The sequence below is a fragment of the Podarcis tiliguerta genome (assembly GCF_965153285.1).
Source record: "Podarcis tiliguerta genome assembly, chromosome: 10".
In the NCBI taxonomy this organism is placed as follows: Eukaryota; Metazoa; Chordata; class Lepidosauria; order Squamata; family Lacertidae; genus Podarcis; species Podarcis tiliguerta.
In genome coordinates this window covers 39469135-39477755 of record NC_139543.1, presented here as the reverse complement: position 1 = coordinate 39477755, position 8621 = coordinate 39469135, and the positions used below count along the sequence as shown (strand labels likewise).

Below are 8621 nucleotides of genomic sequence, written 5' to 3'. Positions count from 1 at the left end.
ATCAGAGAGGTAGTTGTCAGTGTTCTGCTTCACACAAATTTGGCCTCACTAGTGGAAGGGAAAGTAGCAGGCCATGCAGGAAAGTATGGGCCAGATGGCTCTGGGGAGGGACCCCTCCTCCAGTTCAGTGTCAGGGGACAAAAATAAATTTGTAGCAGAGAGTTTAGGATGGGTTTTTTTGTAGTCTGAAAAATAGTGGCGGTCTGTTAAACGCAGGGACAGAGGGCCATGGTTGATTTCTGCTGGCATTCAAAATTGTGGCCATGTGAGAAGCAAGAACCTCTTGGAGTGTTAACACTGTGAGCCCCTCCATCTTAGGCTCAGGTTGTGTATATATGCAAATAAACCATATATCATAAAGGCACCACCATCTCCACTGTGCCTCATTTGCAAAAGGAAACACAGACCCTGGATAAGCAGGGGTGGAACTCCTGGAATTTTACACCACTTGGAGATGGGGATAGTGTGCCACAAAAAAATTGCTTAATCATCAAAATTTCTAAGCAGTTTACATAAAGCAAGATAAGATATTTATTAAAAGCACCAGCAATCTTACTAATAATTTGTTTCACTGATTACAAATGCATGGCCATTTATGCCAAGGGGAAGGCAAAAGGATATGTTATCGCAAAGAGTTGGGAATTCGAAGGCAAAAGGAATAAATCTGTTTTGCTTTGAGATTGGGGTGGGAAAAGAATGAGATCATATTCAAACACATGTTCTGCAGCCTTACAGCTTAGTGAGGGATCCCATTTGTCATAATCAAAAGCAAATCTGCATAATTTGTGGTCCAAAAGCAGATCACCAGCCACATACAGTAGCCTATTATTATTGCTCTGGGACTGCAAAACATGGTCTATCCAGCATCTTATAGGCCACACAACATGACTTTGGGGATCAAATTTTTTGCAGACCTGGTTGCAATGTAATAGAATAGTAAGAGGCCTACATAGAATCCCCTCCATCAGAGGCCTACAGACAGAGAACTTGAATTTGTCCTGCGAAAAGTGGAATGTGGCAGAGTCCAGAGGAGAGGGTGGAGGAAGGCAGCTGCCTGCACTGAATATTTGGAAAGTGGAAGGTATAGTGTGGATCCCTGAACCCATCTGTCTGTGTTTCTATGGAGCCAGGGTTGATGGAGGTGGAGAGGGCCCCTTCAGTGGGCAGATTCCCAGGACCTCCCTTCCTAAACACCAGGTGGATTGCCTTGCTCTTTGAATCTATAATGCACATTCCAAGTGACCCATTTATAAACGTGTCAATCAGGATAACTTTCTTGGCTCAGCCAAATGTAGACACTTTCACATGGAAATAATGCCACAGTCATAATGTGTTATTTGTGCTGAAACTGGATTACACAAGCAGGGCACTCTGCCTGGCCTGATATTATTATATCAATAGGACATTCCTTTTCCTTCCAAAGCTTAAGATCTGTCAAGAAGCCTAACAACAGAGTTGCCAGCAGGCAGTCTGAGTGAAACTCTGATGGGTTTCATTGGAAAGGGCTGCAAATTGTGATTGGCCTGTTATACTAAAGTATCAGAGGAGCCACTCGGCCAAAAAAACAACCCTCACAATTCAAAACAACCCTCCGTAGCCTCAGAGATTTATTGTTCCATATGCCACTGTTTAAAAACAGCATCACATGGCTAGACATTCGTATCAGACTCCCTCTGAAAACAGTATAAAGGCTTCTGCTGATTTCAGTGAGCTGCCAATTAAAAATGTAAATGGTCTTTCCAATGGTCTCTTTGAAGAGCAGCTGTTTAGATTTCCATTTAAAGCTGACACTTGGCATCACTGCTCTCAGGGAGTCTATTAGCTGCAGCAGAACAACGGCAATAGCCAGGGATGAACTTGTGCTAGTCTTGTGGATCCCTCCTGCATATGTGGTTTATAGTGCCAGGGGTCGGGGAGGAAATCCAGAAGGTACTGGGGGAAAAGGAAAACACACATACTAATCTGCTGAAGCAACTTATTCATTGGCCACGACATCTGGCTTTAATCATCTCTGGAGTGGGGGATTGGAGAAAAGCACCCCTAAGCAGTATGCAGCTAATTCCCAATATTCTGGCATTCCTCATCCAAGTCAGTCAATCACAGTGCAGCCCTGTGCATGTTTAAAGGTAAAGGGACCCCTGACCATTAGGTCCAGTCATGACTGACTCTGGGGTTGTGGCGCTCATCTCGCTTTACTGGCCGAGGGAGCCGGCGTGCAGCCTCCGGGTCATGTGGCCAGCATGACTAAGCTGCTTCTGGCAAACCAGAGCAGCGCACGGAAACGCCGTTTACCTTTCCGCCAGAGCGGTACCTATTTATCTACTTGTACTTTGACATGCTTTCAAACTGCTAGGTTGGCAGGAGCAGGGACCGAGCAATGGGAGCTCACCCCGTCACAGGGATTCAAACTGCTGACCTTCTGATCAGCAAGTCCTAGGCTCTGTGGTTTAACCCACAGCGCCACCCGCATCCCCTGTGCATGTTTACCTTGATATAAATCTATCCGATTTCTTACCACTACATTCAAAACAGTTCACACACAAAATTAATTCATCTATAATACACTCTTATCCATAAATAAAACACCCCTACAAAAGACCATTCAAAACATGTTCATGATAAATATCCAATAATTATTCATAAAAATAAATAATTGATTATTCTTTGCTGACAGAGGGAAAGCAAAGGCACCCTCTGGCCTACAAAGTGATAGCTTTTACACTTCTGCAAAAAAGAGGCGGGTACAGTCCTCAGTCCCATTTGGTCAGGGCTATCTTACCCATAGGTGCTAGGGGTGTGGGCACCCAAGCGCTGGGCTCTCAGGGGCGCCAGGCTGAGAGTCCGGGGCCTGAGAGTTGAGTCCGGGGAAGAGCCTGCCCGCCGGTTGGAGTGCCGCAACAGACTCTTCTGCTGTGGGCGGCTCTGTGTCACGAGTTTTGGGGCGACCGAGCCAGTGAGACGCTGAGGCGCCGCATATGCTTAAGACAGCCCTGCATTTTAGTGCTGCAAGAAGAGGGTAAGGCAGCCTCTGGTCTAGATGTTAAATGGCAAAACCTCTGTGCTGGTGGCCATGGTTACTTTCCTGTGTGTACCATTTAATGAGAAATAAGATTTATCCTGTGACTGAGTCTGTATACATACTAACCCATTTTTAGCACAAAGATGTAGTTTTTCTCAGTCTAAAACTGTTCATGCTCTTTTCAACATGTTCCTTTCAACATGCTGTTTTCAATCTAGATTGATTCTAGATATTGCTGTCCACAGAGGTGGTGTGGCTACTTGCTCCAAGTTTGAAACCTCCCTTTGATTAAGCCATCCACACATTTTCCTACATGCACATGCCCCAGGTGAATGAAGTAGGAAATGACGCTTGCAGTCTTCGTGTACCCATCCGCATTGTCACTGGGCAGATATCGATATACACACACACACACACACCTCATTGCTGGGACTGCCTACTTGTTTTCAAATAGGCACACTGTGCGGTAATGCAGAATTGATCTGCAGTGAGCTTTTATTTTGGGAATAAAACCAGTTTTCTCAGGGGCAAAAGATATGTGCGGATTTATTGATGATAAGCAAACTATTGCTATGATTAAGTATCCAGAAACACCCAAACTTTTGTTTGTCACTTGGGTGATACAGAAAGAATGTTAGTAAACAAATGACTCCACACCCGCTTCCATTGTCTTTTGAAGATTACATTCTACTACTGCAATCCCAAGGTGAAGACAGTGGTCCTGACTGATGGCTCATTCACACAAACGCTGCGAGATCAGCTCCTGATTCAGCATGTCACTGCAAATCCATCATTTTTCCTCTCCCTCTCTGCAATAGCATGCTGAATGAAAATAAAAATTAGTAGTTTGCACACAAAAAGTGGAAAGGTCTTTGTAACATAAAAATTAGTTCAATTTAAGGCTGTAGCATGCATTTACACTGCCTATCAACTTGTGTTTATCAGATATACAGAATGTAAGTTGGGATTTATTTATATTTACAAAAGCATAGAAAAAGTATGTGCAGTTGTGGAGAAGGAATCAGTTTAATCAGTACACTTTCTCGTCGTGAACATTCTGGCATAATTGACCAAGTGAATATATGAACTTCATTCTTGATTAGAGAACATGCAATGAATAGAAGGATCAACAAGGTGTTATTTCCATCTATATTTGCTATATTCAAGATAGGATTGAACAATGACAGTTTTCTAGCGACATAAGCAAAGGATGAAATATTTTCATTTGTAGAAGCACTAAGAACATCACACTTAAATACCCATTTAAGAATGGATGTTGTTTCTTAACTTTAAAGATGTAAAACAGTCTCTAAATTATGGGATTAACTGGAATGATCCTCTGAGCTGCTTGATCCAACACTGTCTACTGTGGGAATCCTTATCCATTCCCCCCCCCCCCCGGTCGCCATTTGGTTTCATACTATATGCAGGTATAGGATATTAAGTTAAATGAACAGTAGTATATGTATTCAAAAATTATTATTTGATTCGAAGAAATAAGGCCCTAGAAAGGAAGAAAACTTAAGACTGTGTTGTTTTTTTAATGAATCGTCTGAAATTTAAATAGGCTTATACTTTTAAAGGATTGTAATCTCGATTGTAGGCAAAATCCTTAAAAACATTATTAAGAGATGAGATCATGAAACATCTGGAGTTATATGAACTCAATACAGAATTGTCACCAGGATTTCAAATGGGATAAATTTAGCCTGAGAAAACTAGTGGAATAGTTAGGGTGAAGGCAGGGTGAAGAGATGGAGCTTGACATTTTGGGGAAAAAATGTAGGCCTGCTTCAGGCAGATTAGCTCTCCATTTGTATATCATGTCTAGCTAGAAAAACATGTGCACATAGGACAAACACACGTGTGTTTTGCATTTTTACATGCAGTGGGATCCACCTCCCAGTTTCTCAAATTAAGTTCAAATGACATTCACGTTTAGCTCGATCGTTACGCAGTCTAAAAAGAATCTTGAGTGGTAAAAAAGAGCTGCAACTCAGTGATGGCTTGTTTAGCTGCCCACTATTGCGCTGTCCTTCTCTGGTTCCTGTTTTGGAACAAGTCGTATGGCATGGGTCCAAGGACTCAGCAATCAAATCCCAGGGCTTTTTGCACCTTAAGTGCGTGGGTCGTGTGACTAGGACGTGTGGACATTGCAAAAAATGAGCATGCATGAGCAGCACCAGTTTCACAATAGGCTTATTTTGGAAATGCTCAAATTCCCATGGAGTTCATTGGGGTTTAGACATATATAGGATTAGTTAATGGAGTCATTTAAAAAAAAAGAGTTCAAAAGGAACCTGTAGATCAGACTGTTGCAGAAGTATGTAAGAGCTATGTATTCCATCTTTCATGATACTGTCGCAGCAGGCGGAAAAAGATGCTGAAACACATAAACTCCAAATGACGTTGTGATGAATAACTATTCCCTAACATATATTCACTTCTGTGCATTCTTGAGGGACAAAGATTAAACCAGCTCAGTTGATTAGTGTGTGGTGCAGATAAAACCAAGGTTGCAGGTTCGATCCCTGTATAGGACAGGTTCATATTCCTGCATTGCAGGGGGTTGGACTAGATGATCCTCAGGGTCCCTTCCAACTCCACAGTTCTATGAAAAATGAAGAAGCACTTGGAATTGCAGAAGAGAATGTTTGCATAGACCAGCGCTAATAAGATAAACCAGGCATGGCAATGAGAACTTTTGTCCTCAGACATGCTTTACAGAACTGGGTTTATGAGTGAAGACAAAATACAGAACACAATCATATGTATCTCTAAGTACTACCCTTTTTGCCCTCTGATTGACCTTCTAACTATCACTGTGGCACTATTCACAAGAGCTGACTTTGGAATACATGAAAACGCAGTATAATTGTTACACATTCCTAAGTAGCTAAATTTATTTGACTCTTGGATTCATGCCTTAGAGCATGAGGTAAAACATGTAATAATTGCTCTAAAAAGAACGGTTTGACATGCTTTAGTGTCTGCCTTGTTATTTAATTGTTTTGTATTCATTTGAGATAATTTCTCCCGCACAGCCTTTTTAACAGTTTGATGAAAGAGGAAAAAACCCAAAGGGCAGGAAGGGGTAAAGAGGGTGAGTCGGATAAAAGTCTACACTGTGCAGGCTAATGGAAAAAGAAATAGGGTTCAGTGAAAAATGGGGCAAATGCAACCAAAAATGCACTGGAAATAAACAGAGTTGGGGAGGAAGATATAAAAAAGGACAGTGCTAATTATGAGAGAAAGGATGAATTAGAGTCACAGAAAATGAAGTTAATTAAAACTAAATATTTAAGGTAAAGGTAAAGGTACCCCTGCCCGTACGGGCCAGTCGTGTCCGACTTTAGGGTTGTGCGCTCATCTCACTTAAGAGGCCGGGAGCCAGCGCTGTCCGGAGACACTTCCGGGTCACGTGGCCAGCGTGACGAAGCTGCATCTGGCGAGCCAGCACCAGTGCAGCACACGGAAACGCCGTTTACCTTCCCGCTATAAAGCAGTACCTATTTATCTACTTGCACTTAGGGTGCTTTCTAAAGAAATACAAAAGCATGGGACTGCACCAACTAGCACCTTCTCTGATGCCATAGGTACTGACTAGCTGTCCCCCCCCCCAGCTATATAGCACAAATGCCTGCAGGGTGGGGGCTCTGCAACTGAGCTTACCTTCCCATTGAAGTATTTTACTGTCACTGTAAATACAGCTCAGGGGATGCAAATGTGCTGAGTAGGAAGATTATACTTTTGACAACCTTTTTCTAATAACTAAGTTCAAGAAATGTGGAAATAAATTAACACATAAAAGAGAGTAATTGTCAGACAAATCCTGAAAGCTCCATAAATCACTGTTGTTGCACCCCACCCCACCCCAATACTGAAGAATCAAAACCAAATCACTCCAGGGTAACTGTTCCAGCTGCCCCCTAGGTTATATCATATCCTTACCCCACTAGCAAAATTGGCAAGGAACCAAGTAAGCTGTAGCCATAAGCGACAGCAAAGGAATTCTTAGCATTCTTCACTTAAAGTGTACATGCCAATATAAATTCTTTGTTTTGAGGAACAGCTTAAAATTACCAAATGACTATTTTGGTTAGCAAACTATATGCATTGGGTAATGAATAACAGAAGGTGTCTGCTAGGAGCAACAGTAGTAACATATTGTTTGCACATTTAAACCTAAAATGGCAGTACCAACTTGACATATCCCACCCCCCAAATGATACGTGTTTTCAAGCAAAAACCCCTAATACACGTACCTATTATGTACCTATTCCAGTTATCACAAAGATCAACAATTGTTCAATAAAAGTAGTCTTTAAGTATAGACTAATGCAGTGTTCCAGGCTTTATGTATATTTATAATTTTAATCAGTGTTTCGTTTGAATCCCTGCATTTTGTTTTTATTTATTTAACAAAATGTATATTTTGTAGTGAGGTTGCTAAGTGGTTTATAAGAAATATTAAAATTATCAGTAAAACATTTTAAAACAATTAAATTTAACAGCGAAAGAGATTAAAACATATCAATGGGTCTGGATAGGTTCGCCTAAACAAAAATGTTTTCAGCAAGTGAAAAGAGTACAGCAAAGGCCTGATGTCACTAGCAGGGGTGCCAACTTGAATAAAATATTGTGGGGGCCCAGGTAAGCCCCGCCCTGCATAACTGAACACATGACACAGTGCGCACACACCATTTGAATGGGAATGCCTATCAACTTTGTGGGGACCCGGCCCCATCAAATATTTTAATGTGGGAGCTGAAGCCCCCACAGCCCCTGGGAATTGGCTCCAATGGTCACTAGGTAGGGAGTTCCAAGATGCATTTGCTGCCATATTAAAAGATCGATTTCTTACAACAGCAGAACAAGCATGTAGTACTCATAATTGTGCCAGTTCCATAGATCAAAGTGATTGAGTTGGCCAATATGCTGTAAGGCACATATATTTTTAAGAGAATTGTTTAAGACCTGTGAAAAATTGTAACTTAATATATGCTACCTGAAATCCTAAATGTTTCATGATTCACACCTCCCTGAGGATAAGAAAACACAAATCACTTTATTTCAGGATGCAACCCTGAAAGAAAAAGACTGTTCTATGTATTATATTTTTCTCTCCATAAGACACACTTTTTTCCTCCTAAAAAGGGGAAATGTCTGTGCGTCTTATGGAGCGAATGTGTGGTCCCTGGAGCCACATCTTACTCCACTAGTGAATCTTGTTCATTTCTCAGGGATACATAGTTTGTGTTATCATCATCATAAACCTTTTTGATCATGATTAGCAGTTATTCCGATTATTTTAAGTACAGTTCGAAACATCTTTGACTATACAAGTTAGTTGTGGAGATAAATCTGAAAGCACAAACATTTTGATTTTGTTCATTCATTTGTATGTTTCCAAATATATCTAAGAAGGAAATATTTAGGCGCAACAATATCATATTGTTGGACAATGGCACTACTCTGAGTATGACTAAAGTTGTGCATCACCTAGTTTAATTTTTTTTAACAGGACCCTTTGCAGTTTGTAAAAGCAACAACAAAAGCATTGATTCAAAGGGCTTGGTAAATTTCAGAGGAATGAATTCAC

At 41.2% G+C, this 8621-nt stretch overlaps 1 long non-coding RNA gene across 1 annotated transcript; it reads right to left on the bottom strand.

The window, feature by feature from the left end:
* Positions 1-1577: 1577 nt before the first annotated feature.
* Positions 1578-6323, bottom strand: LOC310658766. The gene is made up of 2 exons (XR_014502486.1): positions 3704-6323; positions 1578-1932 (listed from the first exon to the last, which is right to left on the bottom strand). It is a non-coding gene; the product is annotated as an uncharacterized lncRNA (long non-coding RNA).
* Positions 6324-8621: the final 2298 nt, after the last annotated feature.